Source organism: Nicotiana tabacum, chromosome 16 (assembly GCF_000715075.1).
Source record: "Nicotiana tabacum cultivar K326 chromosome 16, ASM71507v2, whole genome shotgun sequence".
Classification (NCBI taxonomy): domain Eukaryota; kingdom Viridiplantae; phylum Streptophyta; class Magnoliopsida; order Solanales; family Solanaceae; genus Nicotiana; species Nicotiana tabacum.
Genome location: NC_134095.1, coordinates 38,531,474 through 38,557,044, shown reverse-complemented (window position 1 = coordinate 38,557,044; position 25,571 = coordinate 38,531,474). Strand labels below are relative to the sequence as shown.

Here is a 25,571-nt window from a genome sequence, read left to right as displayed (position 1 = left end):
TTTCGTCACAAATGGTATACAATGTCAATGACAAAAAAAGTTTTGTCACTAATAGCATTATCTTTGTAGCTAAATATTTCTCAGTAAATGGCGCCAACTCATTTTTTGGTGGGAAACTTTAGTAGACAAAACTTTGCTACAAAATTTTGTATTTCGTCACTAAAAGTATGTGACACGCGTATTTAGACACAAAAGGTAATTTTGTCACGAAAAGTTAACCATTAGTGACAAATTTTGTGTCGTAGCTAAAAAATTTGTAGTTAAATATCACATTTGTTGTACTGAGTGGATGAACAAAGGATAAGTCTAGAGTAGTACGAGTGGCTGTTAAGAACACAGTTTAAGTTCTTTATTATCATTTCTTGTGTAGGTTATTTTTACACCAAAACTGATTAACTTATCACCATTTAATAATTTGATGAGGTGAAAATATGCACTAATAAAACGTACTTTAGTGAAAAAGTATGTGTGCAAACTATCATGCATCTATCGGTAGGGATAAATTTTTCACCTCTTGCATATCTCACCACAAATGCCAATAACAAATTTTGGGGAGGTAATTATGGGACTATTTTTGTTACGTGAGGAAATTTGCGTGGCATAAACTCTTGGGGACCATGAGAGACCTTGAGGTAGCAAACGATATTTTTATTTATCATTATTAGATCATACCAAGTTGCAATACTAGGAAAGATGGGATACGAGGAATAAAAGATGTGACGAGATTTCAACACAGGAAAAGATAAAAACCAATAACCTATTGATAATTAACGCCTAATCTTTGAGGAGAATTTCATTGATAATTTTATCTATGTTCACATAAGAAGAACCTGTTGTTTTTTTAGCAGCTTCTTCAGCCAATTTCTTCCACTCCAATACCTTTTTCTTCATCTCTTTGCCTCTATCTCCGGCCATCAACTCTCTCTCTCACAAGACTTTCAACTTCGTCCCTCTTCACGTTACTGTCGATCTCCATTCCGATTCTCAATTTAGTGCAACAAAACCAACAGTTAGTCGGCTGCTCTGCGAAGAACGGCCAACAAATCATTGGCACCCCACAACTAATACTTTCAAGAGTCGAATTCCATCCACTATGAGTCAAGAAACCTCCTATTGCAGGGTAGCTAAGGACTTGTTCTTGTGGACACCAACTTGCTAACATCCCTCTTTCTTTAGTTGCTTCCAAGAATTCGGATGGTAGAATTGCTTCTTTGCCTGATATAATATCAGGCATTATGATCCACAGAAATTCCATTTGGCTATTGGCAAATCCCCAAGCGAATTCGATAAGTTGGTTTGGAGTCATTACAGTGATACTTCCGAAATTAACATAAACAACAGAATTTGGTTCCTTGGTATTTAGCCATTCTACACACTTTTATCTTCTTTCCAAAGATTTGATTCTAACTCCTCTAAATTTTTGTCGTCAACATGTTTCACAAGCAAATGCAATGGTCCAATGGCATACACCGGAGGAAGAAGCATTTGAACTGATTCAAGAACTTCCTTCTCTAATGGCTCAAATGTATTGACAACGATAGCTGAAGCATTTTTGGATCTCTCTGTTTCTTGAAGTAGAAATTTAATCATGTAATCATCTGGATTTGTAGTTCTAATAAAACCAGGAAGATCCCTCAAACGTATGTCCTCCATGCCTGGTATCCAATCCAAAGTCTTCTCCAAATACCCATTTGTCAAGTAACTTTCATCTAAAAGAAAAAAGAATATAGTGAGACAGATACTTTAAAAAATAGCAGTTGAAACAGACCATTTTAAAACATATATACCTCTAAGGGGAGTATATCCTTTTTCAATAAGTTTGTAGTAATTCATGTAACCTAATAAACCACAAGCACTAAAGGTCCAAAAGAAAACTTGAGGAATGCCAAAATCTTGAGCAGCAGCTAGAGTGAAGCTCATAACACCATCGGAAATGATACACGAGACAGGTGGCACGTTGGATGAAGAAGTATTATTGAGCTTGGCAAGTAACTCTTTAAAAGGAACTAAACAAGTAGTGGTAAGGGATTTGGATAGGGAAGCAATATCTTGGGCTGAATCAGCATCAGACGGTGGGAGGCCGTCGGGGATGGTCTCGAAACTAAAGGATGGCAAGCCCTTGAGGGAATCAGGGCCTCGAGACTTAAGGAGACGCCTATGGTTGTATTCAGTGTTGACAAATGTTATATGAAAGCCTCTGTAATGGAGGATTTTGGCTAACTTTAACATTGGATTGATGTGACCTTGGGCAGGAGCTGGTACGCAAATTGCATGAGGCATGTCAAGTTTAGCATACCTGGAAGCCATTCTTTCGATTCTCTCAAACTGGAAAAGGAAGATATGTATGGTTTTGTCAAGTAGAAGAATATGTGGATACATACACTTATAGATGAGAATTGAGAAGGAGTAATAAATGCAGCACGCAAGAATTCAAAAGCCAATAAACTCAACATAGAAATATGGAACATCGAAAATTACTCAAATTTGAATTGAAATCAGCTGCCAACGCATCAGATGCCAGACGATATTATTTACTCATGGTTCCGTCCTAGCTAATTAGTTTGGTAGTTTTTTCCTTTTTCATTTTTTTCTTAAAAGATTAATATACCATTCTACATCAAAGCATCTCATATTTGAAAGAAATTAGTAGTAGTAAATTTCTATATTATGTTTTACTTACTTTTAATGATTTGGACTGCTGATTTATCCCTTGGACAGTATCTCTTCTTCGGTGCAAATTTTTTTGGTAGCTTTGCAAATCTAAATCGATAAAAAGGATGAACGAAGGATAAGTCTAGAGTAGTACGAGTGGCTGTTAAGTACACAGTTTATGTGGGGTCCAGCCCATAGATTAAGAAAGATAATTTTCTTCCTTTGTCTTCTTTTTTCTAAAATGGTAGTTACCGTTGTTTTTGAATTGCTTAAAAGTCATCCTTTGAAATCTTTTTTCCTTTCTTTTGATGTCACTGATGACATTTGTAGGGGTATAGAATCTCTATAAATAGAGAGCTTCTGAGCCATTTGAATTACACCAACAAAGAGAGAAAGAAAGAGTGAGGTTTTACAGACAGGGTATAAGAAAATAATCTGTGAGAAAAATAGAGAGTGTGTGATATTGTAGTGAGGTGGAAATATCAAAAGAGGGTTATTTCTGTTGAGTGTTGTAGTGGTCTTTTGAGTATTTTACTCGGACCTACAAAGCATAAAATTCCTTGCTATAGTGATATCAGTTGCTCTTCTCAGGGCCATGGTTTTTTCTCTTATTCAAAAGGGTTTTCCACGTAAAAATTTTGGTGTCGTTGTTACTCTTTTATTCTTGTTAATTATCGTATCTTGGTGCTATGTTCTTATTCCACTTTTATTACCGTGAAGATTATTTTTGTAGAGGGTTTATTCCCAACAACTGGTATCAGAGCACAGGGTCTACTCGTTCACTGAAATACTATTCACTGTCGGTAGTACTATACTCGGTGAAAAATAAAAATGTCCGGAGTAAAGTACGAGATAGAAAAATTCAACGGAGATAACAGTTTCTCAACATGGCAAAGAAGGATGATGGATCTACTCATCCAACAAGGATTACACAAGGTACTAGATGCTGATGCCAAAAAGCCTGATACCATGAAAGCTGAGGATTGGGCTGACTTGGATGAAAGAGTTGCTAGTGCAATCAGGTTGCACTTATCAGATGATGTGGTAAATAACATCATTGATGAAGACACTGCATGTGGAATTTGGACAAGGTTGGAAAGCCTATACATGTCCAAAACGCTGACAAATAAATTGTACCTGAAGAAGCAGTTATACGCCCTACACATGGGTGAAGGTACGAATTTTTTGTCATATTTAAATGTGTTTAACGGACTAATCACACAGCTTGTCAACCTCGAAGTGAAAATCGAGGAAGAAGATAAAGTCATCTTGCTATTGAACTCGTTGCCATCTTCGTACGATAATTTGGCAACAACCATCCTGCACGGTAAGACTATTATTGAGTTGAAAGATGTCACATCGGCTCTTCTACTCAATGAGAAATGAGAAAAAAGCTTGAAAATCAAGGACAAGCTCTCATCACAGAAGGTAGAGGCAGGAGTTATCAGGAGTTCGAGCAACTATGGTAGATCCGGAGCTCGTGGGAAGTCAAAGAACCGATCCAAATCAAGAGCTAGAAATTGCTACAACTGTGATCAACCAGGTCACTTCAAAAGAGATTGCCCAAATCCAAGGAAGGGCAAAGGTGAAACCAGTGGCAAGAAGAATGACGACAACACAGTCGCCATGGTGAAAAACAATGATAATGTTGTCCTTTTTATAAATGAGGAAGAGGAATGCATGCACCTATCAGGTACAGAGTCGGAATGGGTGGTTGACACAGCGGCATCTTACCATGCCACCCCGGTAAGAGATCTTTTTTGCATATATGTAGCGGGTGATTTCAGCACAGTGAGAATGGGTAACACAAGTTACTCAAAGATTGCAGGGATTGGTGACATTTGTATCAAGACAAATGTCGGATGCACATTGGTTCTAAAGGATGTGCGGCATGTACCTGATTTCCGGATGAACTTGATCTCGGAAATTGCTTTAGACCGAGATGGATACGAGAACTATTTTGCAAATCAAAAGTGGAGACTCACTAAGGGATCATTGGTGATTGCAAAGGGAGTTGCTCGTGGCACGTTGTGCAGGACAAATGCAGAAATATGCCAAGATGAATTAAACGCGGCACAAGATGAGATTTCTGCAGATTTGTGGCACAAAAGAATGGGTCATATGAGCGAGAAGAGATTGTAGATTCCTACCAAGAAATAACTCATTTCTTATGCCAAAGGTACAACGGTAAAACCTTCTGAGTACTGTTTATTTGGTAAGCAGCATAGAGTCTCATTTCAGACATCGTCTGAAAAAAATTGAATATACTTGATTTAGTATATTTTGATATTTGTGGCCCAATGGAAATTGAATCAATGGGCGGTAACAAATATTTTGTTACTTTTATTGATGATGCTTCACGAAAATTATGGGTTTATATTTTGAAAACTAAAGATCAGGTGTTTCAAGTTTTCCATAAATTTCATGCTCTAGTAGAAAGGGAAATGAGTCGAAAGCTAAAGCGTCTCCGAAGTGACAATGGAGGTGAGTACATTTCAAGAGAATTTGAAGAGTACTGTTCAAGTCATGGGATCAGACATGAAAAGACAGTTCCTGGAACCCCACAACACAATGGCGCAGCCGAGAGAATGAACCGCACCATTGTGGAGAAAGTGAGAAGCATGCTCAGAATGGCTAAACTGCCTAAGTCATTCTTGGGTGAAGTAGTTTAAACAGCCTGTTACCTGATCAATAGGAGTCCATCAGTTCCATTGGCGTTTGACATCCCAAAGAGAGTTTGGACCAACAAGGAGGTGTCCTACTCGCATCTGAAGGTGTTCGGTTGCAGAGCTTTTGCACATGTACCAAAAGAGCAGAGAACAAAGCTGGATGATAAATCTGTTCCTTGCATATTTATCGGATATGGAGATGAAGAGTTCGGGTACAGATTGTGGGTTCCTGTAAATAAGAAGGTCATCAGAAGCAGTGATGTAGTCTTCCGAGAAAGTGAAGTTGGAACTGCTGCTGATATGTCAGAAAAGGCAAAGAATGGTATAATCCCTAACCTTGTTACTATTCCTTCTACTTCTAACAATCCCACAAGTGCAGAAAGTACGACCGCCGAGGTTGCCGAGCAGGGGGAGCAACCTGGTAAGGTTATTGAGAAGGGGGAGCAACTTGATGAAGGTGTTGAGGAAGTGGAGCACCCCACTCAGGAAGAAGAACAACCTCAACCTCTGAAGAGATCAGAGAGGCTAAGGGTAGAGTCATGCATGTACCCTTCCACAGAGTATGTCCTCATTAGTGATGAGGGGGAGCCAGAAAGTCTTAAGGAGGTGTTGTCCCATCCAGAAAAGAACCAGTGGATGAAAGTCATGCAAGAAGAGATGGAATCTCTATAGAAAAATGGTACGTACAAGCTTGTTGAACTTCCAAAGGGTAAAAGACCACTCAAATACAAATGGGTCTTTAAACTCAATAAAGATGGAAATGGCAATCTGGTCAGATACAAAGCTCGATTGGTGGTTAAAGGCTTCAAACAGAAGAAAGGTATTGATTTTGACGAAATTTTCTCACTTGTTGTCAAAATGACTTCTATTCGAACAATTTTGAGCTTAGCAGCTAGCCTACATTTTGAAGTGGAGCAGTTGGATGTGAAAACTGCATTTCTTTATGGTGATTTGGAAGAGGAGATTTATATGGAGCAGTCGGAAGGATTTGAAGTAGCTGGAAAGAAACACATGGTGTGCAAATTGAATAAGAGTATTTATGAATTGAAGCAGGCACCAAGGCAGTGGTACATGAAGTTTGACTCATTCATGAAAAGTCAAACATACCTAAAGACCTATTCTGATCCATGTGTATACTTCAAAAGATTTTCTGAGAATAACTTTATTATATTGTTATTGTATGTGGATGACATGTTAGTTGTAGGAAAAGACAAGGGGCTGATCACAAGTTGAAGAGAGATTTGTCCAAGTCATTTGATATGAAGGACTTGGGCCCAGCACAACAAATTCTAGGGGTGAAGATAGTTCGAGAGAGAATAAGTAGAAAATTGTGTCTATCTCATGAGAAGTACATTGTACGTGTACTAGAATGCTTCAACATGAAGAATGATAAGCCAGTCAGCACACCTCTTGCTAGTCATCTAAAGTTGAGCAAAAAGATGTGTCATACAACAGAGGAGGAGAAAGGGAACATGGCTAGAGTTCCTTATTCATCAGCAGTCGGAAGTTTGATGTATGCAATGGTATGTACTAGACCTGATATTGCTCACGCAGTTGGTGTTGTAAGAAGGTTTCTTGAAAATCCTGGAAAAAAATATTGGGAAGCAGTCAAGTGGATACTCAGGTACCTAAGAGGTACCACAGGAGATTGTTTGTGCTTTGGAGTATCGGATCCAATCTTGAAGGGCTATACAGATGCTGATATGACAGGTGACATTGATAACAGAAAATCCACTACTGGATATTTGTTTACATTTTCAGGGGAAGCTATATCATGGCAGTCGAGGTTGCAGAAGTGTGTCGCACTCTCTACAATTGAATCGAAGTATATTGCCACTACTGAAGCTGGCAAAGAGATGGTATGGCTCAAACAGTTCCTTCAAGAGCTTGGATTGCATCAAAAGGAGTATGTCCTCTATTGTGACAGTCAAAGTGCAATAGACCTGAGCAAAAATAACATGTATCATGCAAGGACGAAGCATATCGACGTGAGATATCATTGGATTCGAGAAAGGATAGAGGATGAGTCTATGCAGGTAAAGAAGATCCATACAAGTGAGAATCCTTCGGATATGCTGACCAAAGTGGTACCAAGAGACAAGTTTGAGTTATACAAAGAACTTGTCGGCATACACTCAAACTAGAACCTCCGGTGTTACCTTCTTCAGGTGAATGAGATTGGAGGGGGAGATTTGCGGGGTCCAACCCATAAATTAAGGAAGACAACTTTCTTTCTTTGTCTTCTTTTTCTAAAATGGCAGCCACCGTTGTTTTGAATTGCTTAAAAGTCATCCTTTAAAATCTTTTTTTCCTTTCTTTTGATGTCACTGATGATATTTGTAGGGGTATAGAATCTCTATAAATAGAGAGCTTCTGAGTCATTTGAATTACACCAACAAAGAGAGAAAGAAAGAGTGAGGTTTCACAGACATGATATAAGAAAATAGTCTGTGAGAAAAATAGAGAGTGAGTGATATTGTAGTGAGGTGGGAATATCAAAAGAGGGTTATTTCTTTTGAGTGTTGTAGTGGTCTTTTGAGTATTTTACTCGGACCTACAAAGCGTAAAATTCCTTGCTATAGTGATATTAGTTGCTCTTCTCAGGGCCGTGATTTTTTTCCTTATTGAAAAGAGTTTTCCACGTAAGAATCTTGGTGTCGTTGTTACTCTTTTATTCTTGTTAATTATCGTATTTCGATACTACGTTCTTATTCCGCTTTTATTACCGTGAATATTATTTTTGTAGGGGTTTATTCTCAACCATTTAAGTTCTTTATTTTCATTTCTTGTGTAAGTTATTTTTACACCAAAACGGATCAACTTATCACCATTAAATAATTTGATGAGGTGAAAGTATGCACTAATAAAACGCACTTTAGTGAAAAAGTATATGTGCAAACTATCATGCATCTATTGGTACAGATAATTTTTTCACCTCTTGCATGTCTCACCACAAATGCCAATAATAAATTTCGGGAAGGTAATTATGGGACTCTATTTTTGTCATGTGGGGAAATTTGCGTGGCATAAAATCTTGTGGGGACCAACAGAGTCCTTGAGATAGCAAAAGATATTTTTATTTATTATTAATAGTATTATTTCACGAAAACAATGTTATCAAATTGTATTTAAAACCAGAAAATCAGTAAACATTAGTTTAAGAAAACAAAAAAGAAAAATTCCGAGCCCACAAGTTTCTTGTGTGTCCTTAAGAAATTTAATTCCCTCACAGTTATCCAAGGTTTCGGATTAATTCCCCCTAGGATATAACGCAATAACTATTTTGTGATAGCGGCACTTCAAATCACAGAATTTCGGCGAACTCAAATGGCGGAGCAAATTACACAAAATGCTTATGTTGTTGCTTTTGAAAAACAGTGCAGAATGCAGAAGATAAAGGGGAGAGATGTTGAGATTTTTCGGTGGTGAAAAATGAGGCTGAGCCTCTCTATTGATAGCCAACAGAGTTGAGTTCCAACAGGTGCAAAGGTGCTTGTTCGGTTGAAGAGGTATCTATTCGATAGAATTTCTGTTAAACAGAATGATTGGTCGCGAAATTGACCGTTGGAGGTACCGCGAATATAAATAATTTTTCGCGCAAAAATATTAGGAAAGGAAATATTAAATGCGGAAAATGGAAACTAAATTTGTTCCTAAAAATTATCAATCAATCATATCAATTGATCATATCCAAATCTGAAGCCGAAGCCGAAGCCGAGCCGAGTTCCAACAGGTGCAAAGGTGCATGTTCGGTTGAATAGTTATCTATTCGACAGGATTTCTGTTAAACGGAATGGCTGGTCGCAAAATTGACCGTTGGAAGTGCCGCGAATTTAAATAATTTTTCGCGCAAAAATATTAGGAAAGGAAATATTAAATGCCGGAAATGGAAACTAAATTTGGTCCAAAATTTATCAATCAATCAACCAAATCCTAATTGAATCCGAAACCGATCGTGCTAGCGACCTTCTCAACTCTCTAAGAGCTAGAAGAAGTGCTTCTATATATAAGCACAAGAATTTTCTTTTTCCTATCCAATCAATTGACCGAAATCGAAGCCGAGCGACGACGACGACGACAGCGCAATGCTTGCTCTCTTATCAACTCTCAAAGAGCTAGAAGAAGAGCTTCTATATATAAGCACAAAAAATTTTCTTTTCCTATCCAATGAGGGACAAAGCTCATTTGTAAAAAGGACTTATTCAAAATTTTATTTTCCTCTATTTTTTCCCACCATTTTCCATTCACATCTCTTTTATTTTGATTAACAAAACCCGACAAACAAACCATGTCAAATTATGATTTGAGTTAATTAGATTAGGTGCAAATTATCTTAAACATTCAAACCTTTCAGATAAAAATATTAGATAATCATTAGATATTAATTAAGAAGCAGGACATACAATTATTTCTCAAATTTCATAGTCGATTAACTTATTTTCTTTTTTCTATATCTATAACAATCCAACCATTAGATATTAGTACTTGCATTTACTTTCGTTTTGCGGTCAATATTAAAGAATATTTAACGTGTCAGATCGTAATATTGTTTGAGCATATTATATCATGTTGATTTAAACAAATATTTTACTACCACTTTATTTTTCATCTCAAATTCAAATAAGCTAATTTTATCCTTTTATATTTTTATTGTTTTATTTTCTCTTTTTGTTCTTTCCTTATGGTTATTGCATTACTTGTTATTTAATGAGTATTGTTATAATGTCGGGTGATCTTTTATTCGCTTACAATTGACTAAATATCTTATTTATTGCCCTTCTAATAATTATCGATAAATATAATTTTTTTCCCTCTTGCATATCTCACCGTCAGTGGCAATAACAAATTTAGAGAGGTAATTATGGGACTCTATTTATGTCACGTGGGAAAATTTGGGCGGCATAAAATCTTGTGGGGACCAAGAGAGACCTTGAGTAGCAAATGATATTTTTATTTAGCATTATTAGATCACAAGTTGCAATACTAGGAAAGATAGGATACGAGGATTAAAAGATGTGACGAGATTTCAACACAGGAATAGATAACTAATAACCTATTGATAATTAAGCCTAATGTTTGAGGAGAATTTTGTTGATAAGTTTATCTATGTTCACAGCAGACGATCCTGTTGGTTTTTGAGCAGCTTCTTCAGCCAATTTCTTCCATTCCAATGACTTTTACTTCATCTCTTTGCCTTTCTCTCCGACCATCAACTCTCTTACAGCGCTTTCAACTTCGTCCCTCTTCACATTATTGTCGATCTCCATTCCTATGCCTAATTTGGTGCAACAAAACCAACAGTTAGTCGGCTGCTCTCCAAAGAACGGCCAACAAATCATTGGCACCCCACAACTAATGCTTTCAAGGGTGGAATTCCATCCACTATGAGTCAAGAAACTTCCAATTGTAGAGTGACTAAGTACTTGTTCTTGTGGACACCAACTTGCTAACATCCCTCTTTTTTTAGTTCCTTCCAAGAATTCGGATGGAAGAATTGCTTGTTCCCCTGATACAATATCAGGCCTTATGATCCATAAAAATTGTATTGGGAAAAATTAAATTTATATAGAGAATTTATTGTAAGATGACACGTCATGACACGTGGACTGGTCAAAGGATGATGCTTGGCCAAGAATAATCAAAGAAGCACGAGAGGCACGAACTTCAACAGGCACGGGCAGATATTCAGGAAAAACAAGGAAGATAGATGCTCGAACCTCTTTATGATTGAAGAGAATGAATCTGATAGTAAATAAGGAATAGATACGTATTACCGGGCATTAAAACGGAAAACGTTAGGGAATCTGTATTGAATCAAATATGATTACCAATTATAATGTTTCATTAAATGTCATTAATTATCAATAATGGCTCTATTATGATAGAAACAAAACGTATTACCTAGAGATGACTATAAAATGAGAAGACTGATCATTTGTAAGGACACGAAATACTACTGGAGTATATTGATTTACTCTGCTTTATATTCAACTATTATTTGTCAATTATTCTTATTTCTATTTGATTATCAGTATCCCGAGTTCTTCTAAAACAAGCTTTGACCGAAATCCCAATTTTTTGTTAAACAAAAACTCCATCTGGCTATTGGCAAGTCCCCAAGCAAATTCGATAAGTTGGTTCTTAGTCATAACAGCAATGCTTCCAAAATTAACATAAACAACAGAATTTGGTTCCTTGGAATCTAGCCATTCTACACACTTTTGATCTTCTTTCTAAAGATTTAATTCTAACTCCTCCAAATTCTTGTCACCGACATGTTTCTCAACCAAATGCAATGGTCCAATGGCATACACCTGAGGAAGAAGCATTTGAAGTGATTCAAGAACTACCTTCTCTAATGGCTCAAATGTATTGACAACTATAGCATAAGCATTTTTGAATCTCTCTGTTTCTTGGAGTAGAAATTTAATCATATAATCATCTGGATTTGCAGTTCTAATAAAACCTGGAAGATCCCTCAGACGTATGTCCTTCATGCCTGGTATCCAATCCAAAGTCTTCTCCAAATACCCATTTGTCAAGTAACTTTCATCTACAAGAAAAAGTATGTAACGAGACAGATACTTAAGAAAAACATATGCAATTGAAACAGACCATTTAAAAACATGTATACCTTTAAGTGGAGTGTATCCTTTTTCAATAAGGTTGCAGTAATGCATGTAACCTAATAAACCACAAGTACTTGGGGTCCAAAAGAAAACTTGAGGGATGCCAAAATCTCGAGCAGCAGATACAGTGAAGCTCATAACACCATCAGAAACGATATACGAAACGGGTGGCATGTTGGATGAAGAAGTATTATTGAGCTTGGCAAGCAACTCTTTGAAAGGAACTAAACAAGTAGTGGTAAGGGATTTACACAGAGAAACAATATCTTGAGTTGAATCAGCATCAGATGGTGGGAGGCTGTCGGGGACGGTTTCGAAACGAAAGGATGGCAACCCTTTGAGGGAATCAGGACCTCGAGACTTGAGGAGACGCCTATGGTTGTATTCAGTGTTGACAAATGTTATATGAAAGCCTCTGTAATGGAGGATTTTTGGCTAACTTTAACATTGGATTGATGTGACCTTGGGCAGGAGCTGGTACGCAAATTGCATGAGGCATGTCAAGTTTAGCATACTTGGAAGCCATTCTTTCGATTCTCTCAAACTGGAAATGGAAGATTTGTATGGTTTTGTCTAGTGGAAGAATATGTGGATGCATACACTTATAGATGAGATAGAGTAATAAATGCGGCATGCAAGAATTCGAAAGCCAATAAACTCAACATAGAAATATGGAACATCGAAAATTACTCAAATTTGAATTGAATTTCAGGGTATTTCATTGGGACACATGTTAGACGTTAAACGAAATCTACTGATAGGAATATGTTGGTGTGAATTTTCAGTGTATTGTAATGATTGTTTGTACAGGTATAAATACAAGAGAATGAAGAAAATAATGAAATCCTATTTGTACACTTGTCTATTTTCTACTAGCTAATGTGTAACTACCATTCCATGCTATACAACAATAAAATACCCTTTACAACTGTGTATTCTCTTATAATATCAATGGCTAGGATTGAATCAATCAATTAATAGATGAACGGTCATGATGCTTGATTATATATCTTGAATATTCTTTCAGACACTTCAAAGTCTGACCAAAGTCGGTCTTCACCTTTGCTCTCTGCTTCATCTTGTCTTCTTTAAATTTTTGAGTCTTATGTAAATCAAAATCACCTGGTGAACCATCTAAAATTCCTATGCCAACAACACAATTGGGATAGCATTGATTCAGCTATATATGTGTAGGAAAATTACCTTTCAGAAGCTTATCTTTGTACATTAACCAAGCCTCAAATATATCTGTGTTAAACCTAATAAATATTGAAGGTAGTTGTAGAAATGGTAGGTTTGTAGGGGGAGGTGTAGTCATTTCTCATTAGTGTTATATCTATCTCCAATACTGACTAGCTAGGGAGGCTATGGTATGTAATACTACCTCAGATCAATGTACGTTTTCGGTTGGAAGACGAATAATAGGCACAATTAATATTGAAAAAAATAAAGGAATTTTTACATTCATATGCCATATAGGAAACTATATTACCATCAATGTTTAAGGTTTGATATAATTACATTTAGTATACCTAATGTAACGACCCGACCGGTCGTTTTGAGCTTTTGCACTTTGCTCGCCAGTTCTCGGGCATGACTTGCCCCGTGTGATGTATTATGACCTATGTAATTTGTTGGTTTTGGTTTTCAGGGTAATCGGTGTAAGCACGTGATTTTTGCCCTATGAAAGAATTACTCCCAAAAAATTCAAAATAAAACGATTTTTCCTTGGTGTGCAATTTTTGAATTTTTGTGGTATTTTTGTATAATTATTTGTATTTTTGTCTGTGCATGTTTATTTGTTTAAATTAATAAAAATATAAAATATGTCGCATTTTCATTTAGTATTTATTTAAGTTTGTTTTACAAAAATGAGAAAATCATAAAAAAAATAATGTACGTTGCATTTTAGCATTTAACGTCTAAATTGTGCGATTTTATCGTTAATTGCTATTTAAATATGCGATAATAGTTATTTGGAATTAATTAGTATTTTTTGATAAGTTAATTTAGTTTATAACTTAATTTAGAATTTTAGTTTTATTAATTAGAAAGTAGAAGAAAAGAGAGCAAAAAATAGAGAAAATCGGAATTGGGCCTCTTCTTCAAATTTAAACCACAGGCCCAAATATACTCAACCTTCCTCTACGACCCGGTCCATTCCAAACCGGGTCGACCCAGTCCATAACCCAAATACCCAACACCCCATCTCTCTATCTTACATTTCACAAAAACAAAACAAGAAAACCCTAAAAATCCCATCCCCCCTCTCTCTCTTTCCCTCTTCTTCTCCAAAACTCTCCAAGCCCCTCCAATGGCTGCCCTTCCCCCCGTCCTTCACCTTCAACACATAACACACAACACACACCACACATCAACACACACATACTCACGCAACACATAACACACTCACACACACATACACAACAAAAAAAACACACACACACACACGCAGCAACCCGTCCATGGCTGTTGCTTCTTCTTCTTCATTTGTCCTCAAACTCACTCCAAACAGCCCTCACCACTGTCACTCCGCCATGAACGACCAAACCAGCCCGTTAAACTCCATCCGCAATGCAGCCATACCCAGCCACCATCGCCGCTGCTCCGAGCTCCGCCATTGACGAGCATGTAGCGATGTTGCTCATTGTTTCTTCCAGCTCCTCTGTCGATGTTGTTGTTACTGCTGCTCGTTGCTTTTTCCAGCTCCTTCGTCGCCTGCTACTTCATCTTCTTCAGTCGACCACCAACGTCCATCGACAAACGACCACCCCCGTTGCTGCCTTGGCCCGTCCAGCGGCTGCTTCTGCTGCGTTTGTTGCTGCCACGACGAGCAGCTATTTTAAAACCAAATCGTAGCTGCTTCACTTTTGTTTTCGTCTCCCTCAGTCCAAAACCAAAACGAGACCTCACCATTTCGTTTATTCGAGCTTTGGTCGAGGTCGTCGTTTGTTGTTTTGAGTTCGTCAAGGTTAAAAGGAAGGTGGGTTTGTCGTTGAATACAAGATCCGTTAGGTCGTTGGAAGTCTTGGTGCGACAGTCGTTTCCGGAAAGATTTGTTTTCATCCAAGTTCTTCGTCGTTTCGATCCGGTTAGTGGGTTTGAGTTTCATTTTTGTCCGTAATTTGTTTGATATTTTCGGATCTAAAATTAGATATGTTCGATATAATTTCATGCTTATCGTTTTGTTATTTTCTTCAGTTTGTTTCATTTTTCTTGTTTATTTTTATAGAAATTGTTAGTTTAATTATAATATTTTTAGATTTAAATTGAAGTTCAATTAATTATTTGTTTTCAGTTTGTTTTACTAATTTAAAAAGATTTAGTTTTAATATAGAAAAGTGTTAGTTTAAATCATTTGAATCCGTCATGTTTGTTGTTTAATTTAGATTTAATTCGTGTTCATTTTGTTTGAAGTTCGTTTTTAATTCAGTGATTTAGTGTGAGTTTATGTTTTGGTTTTTAATTCTTTGATTTAGTTTGAATCATGTATCTTTGTTGTATTTTGTTGGATTTAATTTGAAGATCAATTGATTATTTGAGTTTAGTGATTTGAATCTGTTTATTTATTTTGTTTAAGTTTAATTTGAATTTGAGCTCATGCTTTGAATATATTTGTTTGTTATTGTTGGTGAATCTGAAAATAGATTTGTTGTGTAAAAACATTGTTCAGTCAAAATAATTCTAAGTTGTTTCTTTGTTGTTCATCATATAGTTTGAGTTTGTTCATAAAATCTGATTAGGAATTGGTTATAGTTGCTATATTTTGGTTAGAATTGATTAGTTGAACTTGTTATAGCTGACGGGGTAGATTGATAAATTACAGTGTTTTCAGGGTCAAAATGGTAATTTCAATAAGGTCAGAGGGGTATTTTGAAATTAAAATTTTGAACAATTATTTATTTTGAGTGCTCTGTCCATTAAGATTAAGATAATATTAAAATAATCAATAATGGGGGGACAAGATATAATGGTGGGGAATAATGCAATTGTTTAATATAAGCATGGGGGACAAGATATAATGGGGTATTTGTTTAATGTAGTGGGGGACAAAACATTAGGTAGTGAGATTAAAAGGGGATGAGTAGGAAGATAGTGGGTTTTATGTTTATAAAATGTTGAAAGATGGTAATAAATAGAAGAGACTTGATCAGATTTTAGGGAGAAGAAAAAGAAGAAGGAGGAGAGAAAAAAGAGGACAGAAAGAAGATAGAGAGAGAAAAAAAAGAAGAGAGCTGGATATTAAAGAGAGAAAAAATTCCGAAAATATTAAGACTTCAGAAAATAAAAAGAAAAACATTCTGGAAATCAAAAGAGAGAGTAGTATACACCTGATATACAATCTAAATATTCTGATATACGGATTCAGAAATTAAGGGTTGAACATTAATTAGTCTTTCAAATCTGAAAAGATTCCTTTGGCTTTTGTCCGTTGATTGTTGTCGGTGTTTCTGGATTTTTATATCGATTTTAAAATCTGTCACTGGTTTCTCGTTGCTGGTTGTTACTGGTTACTGGGGTTGCTGTTGTTGTATGCTACTGAATTTCTGCTGATCTTCCTTTTCTTTTGCTTCCAATATCAGGTACACAACTGACACGCTAGTTACTGTAAACTGAAACATGAAGCATGAATATGAAATGAAGAGTTGAAGTTCTGAATTTATCTTAGTTATATTCTGAATTTTATTTGTATATATACATTATTTAGCTTCCTCTAATCAGAATCATGTAGTTGTTTAATATATATAATGGAACATCTGACAGTAGCTTAGTGGACGAACTGTCTATGTATTGCCTAATAAATAAATAAATGGTGTAGTAACTCTATCTAGTTAGTTCGTTATTGTTGGATGATTATCATGTCTCAAAAAGCATGTTAGCTGATTTAGACTATTCTTAAACATTCAACAGTTAGCTCATTAAACGAATAGACCGTTTCGGAACTTGTAGGAATATTGTTTAGCTAGATACTATTGGTTAATTTCAGCATGTAAATGGTCTATGATTAAAATCAGATTGCCAAGTTTTTTTTTTAATTTAACAACTCGTAAGTATGTAAATAAATTAGGACTTTTTCTCTTCATTTTTTAGAGACAAATTTAATAGAAAAAATGTAGGCACTGTAGGATTGTCCTGTTAAAATAAATGGGATGAGCCTCACCCAATAAAATGCATAAGTTGCGGGGCCCTCGTTAAATGACTAATAATTGTATAGACTTCGGGATCGGTCGTTTAGCAAATTTCACGGTCTTACCCCAAAATAATGGTACGCTAGTCGCTTTAGGCGCGCCTTTAACAATTTATTTTCTTAAACTCGGGTGCACATTTATGTGACCCAAATCCAAATCTCAACAGAGTCGAAATATGTCGATAACCACGGGTACATTGATGTGACGTGGTTCGAGATATATTTTCACGGTGTTGCAATTCTCTGTTAAAATAATAATAATGATAAAAGCGGTTAAAAGTTAAAATTCGCACATATGTTCAACATGTATTATATAAGATAATCAAGCCGAATATGACAGTTGAGCGACCGTGCTAGAACCACGGAACTCGGGAATGCCTAACACCTTCTCCCGGGTTAACAGAATTCCTTATCCGGATTTCTGGCGCGCAGACTGTAATACAGAGTCATTCTTTTCCTCGATTCGGGATTAAACCGGTGACTTGGGACACCATAAATATCCCAAGTGGCAACTCTGAAATAAATAAATAAATCCCGTTTCGATTGTCCTTTAATTGGAAAAAACTCCCTTCCGCGTCCCCTTTTGGGCGGCGCGGGCGAAAAAGGAGGTGTGACAGCTCTGGCAACTCTGCTGGGGACATCCCAGAACTACTGGTTTAGGGTTAGAAATTCGAGCTTAGATAAATTGTTATATTTGGTTCTATCTGATTTTGTTACATGGTTGGGCTCAGTGCTAAATGATGCTTTTACCGCTTTGATATTATCTGAACTGTATATAAACTGTGCCGAAACCTTTCTCTTCTTACCTCCGGGGATGTGCTTACTGGTTGAGACTCCCTATTCTGTTAGTGTCATACCTTGAAATAAAAGAGGCTTGGAAAGTTTTTAAGCCGGCTGGCCTTTTGGTTCCCGAAAAGGAGCTCCTTACTCAACTCGAGTTGTCCGCTCGGGTACACTGTCTAGAACACCGACCCAGGTTTTGAACATAGAATAACGTGACTTCATGCCGGATCCCTAGTAGGAACGCTTATTTGCATCACGTTGCATTTGACTTAGGGGACTCAACACAGGGGTTGGGTCCGTCTAGGATTAGCAACCTGATATGAAAAGACCATCCTGATACATCATATTTGTTTTCCGTGCATTTATTTGTCTCGCGCCCGCATGCTGACCGGTTTTTGAATATTAGGAATATTGTGAAATTGAGAAAAAATAAAAAATGAAAAGAAATGGCCGTTAGGGAGTTAATTGTTTATTTTTTGAAAAACCCAATGCCCAAATACCGTCGAACTCTGCCGAAATTTTGAGAAAAAAAAATGTTTTATTAATTTGTTTTACTAAAAGCAAAGGAAAAATAGAAAAAAAAGAGTCGTTATTCTGTCTTGTTTTCAAAAAATAGAAAAGGAAAATAGTTTGTCTTGCCATGGAAAATGAAAATGAAAAAAGGGTCTTATTTTTAAAATAGTTTTTTTTTATTTATGAAAATGCCCAAAATCGAAAAAGAAAAGAGTCGTGCTTTGAAAGTGGTTTTGATATTTGCTGCCAAAAAATGAATGAAAAAAAAAAGTTTTAAAATAGTTCAGTTAATTGCCCGAACTATGCGGGTCTGATTCTCACCGGATGTGAGATACGTAGGCAAACCTCTTCGGTTCCGGCCCACCATATTCCAAAAATCAAAAAAAAAAAAAATTGATTACTCAGTCTTTTAGACCTCAAATAAAAAAAAATAATACAAAAATATTTCTTTTTAATCTCTCTCAAAATTCAAAATATTTGTTTAAAAGTTTAAAAGAAAATTCAAAATTCAAAAATATTTTTTCTTTTCTTTTGTAGTATTTCTTTCAGAAATCCACAGTAATAGTCCAAAAATATTTCCTTTTTTCTTTAGAAGATTTTTTGAACTTTCCAAAAAAAGGGAAAAGAAGTTAAAAAATATATATATATATATATATATATATATATATATATATATATATATATATAAAACAACAAAAATCAAAATACAGAAATATTTTCTCTTTTCTTTGTAAGTATTTTTTCGAAAAAAAAGGAGTTAGCTTATTTGCTTTATTTCTGAGGGGCGAACTACGCCGGTTTGATTCTCACCGGATGTGAGATACGTAGGCAGCCCTAATCAGGTCCAACCTCCCCTTTTGCTAAAATAGGCGGAAAAAAAAAATACGTCAAATCTTAATTTCATCATAAAGAAGTCAGGTGACGCTGTTTTGTCAAAACATAGCCGAATGTTCCCGAAAGGAACGCCGGAAGGCTGACTTTGCATAAACAGCCACCTTTGGGTCATTTTTGTTTAGATTTGGTCCAGTTGACCCACACATCCTTAAAAATCTTTGTCCTAGAGGCGCTGAAAGGCCGTGTTTGCAATACCGGGTCTTTTATTCTAATTTGAAAAAAAAAACAAGAAAAGAGTCATAAATAAGTTGGGTCACGCCGTTTTGTCAAAAATAGCCGAATGTTCTCGAAAGGGACGCCGGAAGGCTGATTTTGCGTAAACGACCATCTTTGGTCATTCTTTTGGGTTGCGACCAATTATCCCGCACAACCTTAAAATCTTCGTCTCCAAAGTGCTGAAAGGTCGTGTTTGCAAAACCAGGTCTTTTATTATTTGAAAAAAAAACAAGAAAATAGTCAGTGGTCAAGTGAATACCGTTTGTTTTTTAGTTAAAATAAGCCGGCCCGGCTTCGGTGATGTCTTAAACAGTTCTTGCCGAGATAGCCTTAGAGTATCTTTCGGTTGTCGAAGGGCTATTTTCGTAAAAGAACGAACAAGTTTGTGAAAGGTTGTAAAATAATCCTTCCCGGCCTCAAAATTCATATGAAATTTGGAAGGGGCCACATTGGCAAAAAATAACCGTTTGGTGTGCATTTGTCAAACGGGGAAAGGAACTGACCGTTTGTTTTTGAGTTTGTAATTCTTTGATTAGAGTATGCGAGTTATTTGATTTTCGAGGCCGTTTGTTGTCTTTTGTCAAAGTCTGTTAGTATGGTCAGTTTTCTAAACTTTTGTAATCAAGTTTGTTTTAATATGAAAATTGAAAATTCCAAAAAAAAAATGTTTTATTACTATTTATCTTTTATTGGTCCGAACTACGCAAGGTCTGATTCATGCGGGGTCATGATACGTAGGCAATCTCCATAAGATTCGACCACCATTGGAAAAAAAAAGGAAAAAAAATAAAGGAAAGTGTGGGAGATTTTCAAAGGAGCACAATTACAAGAAGCCGGAACGACGCACGTAACTGAAGTAAATGCGTGATAGAGCGGTTTAACTGCTTAGGGGCACTATATCTCTGATATATGATTATCTGTCAAATATCCTAACACTAACGTGATGGTTTCACTTTGCTGTTGTTCATATATAGAAAAGTGGTTGGTTGTGGTAACTCCTCCCTGCAAAGCAAAGTCAAAGGACAATGACTCAAAACCTCAGAACCAAGTGGGTCGGTACTGATGACCGACAACAACTGGTCGAACGGAACAACGGGTTGGTAGAAGAAGTGAAAATGCTGAGACAGCATATGGCAGATATGTATCAGGCATGGATGACTGGGAAAGCACCACCCCCTCCACCGCCAAGCTTCTTGAACTCTGTCATTACCCAAGCACCCAACACCATAACGGAAGATCCCCCATACTCTCCATCACAACCCACTTATGCCAGCTTTCCTAGCTACCCGAGTAGCTCCATCACTCGTCAACGCTACTCCCCTCCCCAACACTACTTCTCTCCACGAGACTCCCAAAGACATGCTTCACTTTCCAAATACCCAGCTCCACAAAAGGCCTATCCACTCTCACAAGCCTACCGGAAGCCCCCTGGATCAGGTTTCCGGCCCAAACAAGCATTTAGGAACGAGAGGTTGATAAAACGAGAAAAGGCTCTCATCCCTATCGGAGTATCTTATGCAAGTCTGTTTGAAAGGCTAAGGCATGCTGGCCTGATTGAGCCGCTCCCCGCATATACTCCAGATCCACGTGCAAGAAACTTTGATCCGGCAGCACGATGCGCATACCACTCCAATGTCGGAGGGCACAATATTGAGAGCTGTCGTAATCTGAAAAGGGAAGTAGAAAAAATGATCCAAAAAGGGCGGATTGTGATCAATAACAGTGACATGGAGCACTCGAACCCTATCGAGAACTTGTTGACGGAGGTTGATGATGTTGAAGCTGGTAATGGTCTTGGCAGTATTGATGCAAAGCTCAGTGGCTAAGATTCCAGGTTTGATAATTGGGAGGGCGCTTCGTTCCTTGGTTAGCAAGAGAGAAGCTTTTGATGGTTTATTTTGTTGTCATTTCTGTTCTACGGATTATTAGGGTTGTAATTTGGATATTGTCTTGCGTCAAACTTTCTTATCTTTCCATTTTGTCATAGCGGTTTGTTTAAGTTTTGTCCAGGCTGTTTTAGGATTTTATTCTAGTTTGTTTCGTTCGTTTTGTTATTCAAACCATTTCACCGGTAATCTAATGCAAAATCCGGTCTTTTATTATTTCCATTCATCTTTTTGTTTGGTCATTTTATCATTTTTGTTCAGCGCCGATTCTGGTGACATGACATGCGCACACAGTTTGGGCCTGATCTTAAAAGATAATCATAAAACCATTGGGAGGTGATCGGAACATTTAAAAGGAATAAAGACGGTTTGAGATTATTCGAAGCTCGAGTCATGTGGAACTGGGGCAAATAAAACATAAAGAAAACCATAAAATCAAGTGAGAGTATTGCCCAACGGTGCTTTAAAAATGACAAAAGAAAAAGGCAAATGTATGCATATGGTTATCAAGTCCGGCACAATCAGAAAATGTGGTGAATATTTAATGGTGTTGTTTGTGCTTGACGTGTTTTGAAGATTGGAATGACGAAGGCATTTTATTCTGCTATCTAAACACTTTCTCCTTCGTTAACCCTTTGAGCCTTATTTGTTTTCTTTCATACCCCTCTTTTGAAGTCAGTAGCAAAGAGTAGAAACACAAACACAAAAAGATAAGAAAAGAAAAAGAAAGAAAAAACACAAAAAGAAAAAGAAAAAAAATCAACAAAACGACAAAAGAAAAATGAAAAAAAAAGAAGAAAAGAAAAATGATAACAAAAAAACAAAAGAAAGTCAGAAGAAAATAGAGGAATTGGGAACTACGTTCGGCCTGATTCCTCAAAGAGGATACGTAGGCGCCTCACGGCTCGGTCATGGTGTAATAAAAATTAAAAATAAAATAAAATAAAAAAATAAATAATCCCCAAGCAAGAAACTGGGGTAAGGGTTGCGCTTGTTGTAAACAAATATGGTTTCGAAGGTTGTAATTTTGAACCCCAAATTGATTTGTTTCTGAGCCTTTAATACCCTTTCTTTCTAGCCTATCCGAAAACCCACATTACGGTCCAAAGAAAGACCTTCTGACCAGTCTTCAAAAGATACCAAGTCAGACAAATGAGAGTCTTACCGGTGAACATAACACTCTAATCCACAGCAGAAAGGACTTTAATCCCCAACAGAGAGAATCATACCGTCAACACTCCAAATCCCCAGCTGGAAAGTGATACAAATGAGAGAGTCTTATCGGTGAAAATCTTCACGAACACCATAAGGCGATGAAAGCTGAAAAAAAAAACCAAAATGAGAGAGGCTTGATAGTGAAAACCCTTCGAGCACTACAAGTCGAATAAGATTGAGAATCAGATGGGGAATCGCCAAATAAAGATCTTGAAAGACGATTGACGGTAGAGGATAGACCACATGCGCATGTCATGACCATTAGAGTCGGTATCTGCGTTTGATAGGTTTTTATTTATAGTTTCTCTTGTTAAAGAGTTATCTTTTTCCTTTGTCTTTTATTCGGTTCCCTTTTTGTTTATCTTTCTCCTTTCATAGAAAAATTCCCCAGTAAAGTCTGTTTGGTCAGAACAAATGAGAAATGACTTCAAAATCTGCCATCAGCTTTCCAATTAGGCAAGACCAGATCTGATTAGAAGATCCAAATGGTCTAAGTCAGGAAGGAACAAGCGCGAGGCCAGTGTCAAGAAAGATATCCCCAGCAAAAGGAGATTGACAAAAGGATTGACGAGTGTCAAGAGTGATATCCTTGATGAAATCAAAGGTTATTAAACTTCAAGGCCAAGGCCCGTGGACAAATCAAGAAGAGCAATGAGCATGATTTGGGAAATTCATGCGAGACTAAAAGGTCGGGGAAATGCCAGTTTCCGAGCTATGCCACAAAAGAAGAGGGATATCCCCAGCAGAAAGGGATCATTCCCAGCAAATAATATCATCCCCCGCAAGTTTTTTGGAACGCAGAGCAGGGAAGGAGAAAGGGAAAAGCCATCCCCAGTAGGAGTATCACAACCAACTACCACAGTCAAATCTTAAAAGGAAATGGCATTGATGTCGGAAAGGCATGCCACAAGGGAGATTGTCAAACTGGGGCAGAAAATTTTCCTTTCATTTAGAAAATTTTCTGGAAGTCAGATACCCATTCGGGGAAGAATAAAGATAGCACCAGTCTCAAGGGAAGTGGTCTTTGAACCAGTTTTACCCCCAGCATAACAAGTTTTAATAAAGGAAGTTGTTCCCCAGCGGACAGAACAAAAGGATGAAACTTGTGCTCGGAAAAAAGCAAAAGGCCAGTATCATTCCCATCAGCCTTCAGAAGAGTGAAGCACTAGTTTTAAAGGAATCAAAATCTCCCAGCAGTGTTATCCTCAACAGCGTTATCCTCGGCTGATAACATTTTATCCCCAGCAATGTTGAGAGAGAAAAGTTTTGAAGGAGGTAGTTTTGGAGAAAAGGGAAAGAAAGGAGATTCCCCAATAATATTATTCCCCAACAGGTAAGTAAATAATTCCCCATCAGTGTTATCCCCAGCAGTCTCGAGGATAGACAACACGAGCTTTTAAAGAAGAAAGTCATCCCCAGCAAGGCCACAAATCGGCCACCATTTAAAAAAAAAAAAAACTGATAAAATTTTCTTTGCTTGAGAGTTGAAAAAGGAACAAAGCAGCGCAAGGGAAAAAGAAAAGAAAAGAAGGAATTACAAAGGTAAGTTTCTCAAACCTTTGATCTTTACATTTTCCTCCTAGGATAAAAGTCCTAGTCTGATGAAATTTTCTCCTGAGATATCAAATCTTAGTCCGATGAATCTTTCTCCAAAGCTCGAAAGGAGCTTGATTTATTTTTAAAGTATTAGAGTTGAAGTCAGGAGCCCGCCTGGAGAATGGAGGTGTTAAAATTTAAGAAATTGTTAAAGTCAGAAGCCCGCCTGGAGAATGGAGGTGTTAATATTTAAGAAAGTTGTTGAGGTCAGGAGCCCGCCTGAAGAAAGGAAATGCGTTTTATTTTTCAAAGTTGTTGTTGAAGTCAGAAGCTCGCCTGAAGAGAGGAAAGGCGTTTTATTTTAAAAGTTGTTGAAATCTCGCCAACCTAAAGAAAGGAATGACATTTTATTTCCAAAGTTGTTGAAGTCAGGAGCCCGCATGAAGAGAGGAAAGACGTTTTATTTTAAAAGTTGTTGAAATCTCGCCAACCTAAAGAAAGGAATGACATTTTATTTCAAAAGTTGTTGAAGTCAGGAGCCCGCCTGAAGAGAGGAAGAGCGTTTTATTTTAAAAGTTGTTGAAATCTCGCCAACCTAAAAATGGAATGGCATTTTATTTTCAAAGTTGTTGTTGAAGTCAGGAGCCCGCCTGAAGAGAGGAAAGACGTTTTATTTTTAAAAGTTGTTGAAATCTCGCCAGCCTAAAGAAAGGAATGGCATTTTATTTTCAAAGTTGTTGATGAAGTCAGGAGCCCGCCTGAAGAGAGGAAAGGAGTTTTATTTTTGAAATCTCGCCAGCCTAAAGAAAGGAATGACATTTTATTTCCAAAGTTGTTGAAGTCAGGAGCCCGCCTGAAGAGAGGAAAGACGTTTTATTTTCAAAGTTGTTGAAATCTCGCCAACCTAAAGAAAGGAATGACATTTTATTTCCAAAGTTGTTGAAGTCAGGAGCCCGCTGAAGAGAGGAAAGGCGTTTTATTTTTAAAGTTGTTGAAATCTCGCCAACCTAAAGAAAGGAATGTCATTTTATTTTCAAAGTTGTTGTTGAAGTCAGGAGCCCGCCTGAAGAGAGGAAATGCGTTTTATTTTTAAAAGTTGTTGAAATCTCACCAGCCTAAAGAAAGGAATGGCATTTTATTTTCAAAGTTGTTGATGAAGTCAGGAGCCCGCCGGAAGAGAGGAAAGGCGTTTTATTTTGAAATCTCGCCAGCCTAAAGAAAGGAATGACATTTTATTTTCAAAGTTGTTTTGAGGTCAGGAGCCCGCCTGAAGAAAGGAAAGGCGTTTTATTTTTAAAAGTTGTTGAAATCTCGCCAGCCTAAAGAAAGGAATGACATTTTATTTTCAAAGTTGTTGTTAAAGTCAGGAGCCCGCCTGAAGAGAGGAAAG

At 37.0% G+C, this 25,571-nt stretch overlaps 3 pseudogenes across 1 annotated transcript; all 3 read right to left on the bottom strand.

The window, feature by feature from the left end:
- Positions 1-741: 741 nt before the first annotated feature.
- LOC107808753 (7-deoxyloganetin glucosyltransferase-like) lies at positions 742-2,630 on the bottom strand (annotated as a pseudogene).
- Positions 2,631-10,319: 7,689 nt separating this feature from the next.
- LOC142170671 (7-deoxyloganetin glucosyltransferase-like) lies at positions 10,320-10,873 on the bottom strand (annotated as a pseudogene).
- A 573-nt stretch (positions 10,874-11,446) lies between these two features.
- On the bottom strand, positions 11,447-12,678 carry LOC107797873 (7-deoxyloganetin glucosyltransferase-like; annotated as a pseudogene). Its single transcript, XR_012700012.1, has 2 exons — positions 11,956-12,678; positions 11,447-11,874 (listed from the first exon to the last, which is right to left on the bottom strand). The product of XR_012700012.1 is annotated as a 7-deoxyloganetin glucosyltransferase-like (transcript).
- Between the last annotated feature and the right edge of the window lie 12,893 nt (positions 12,679-25,571).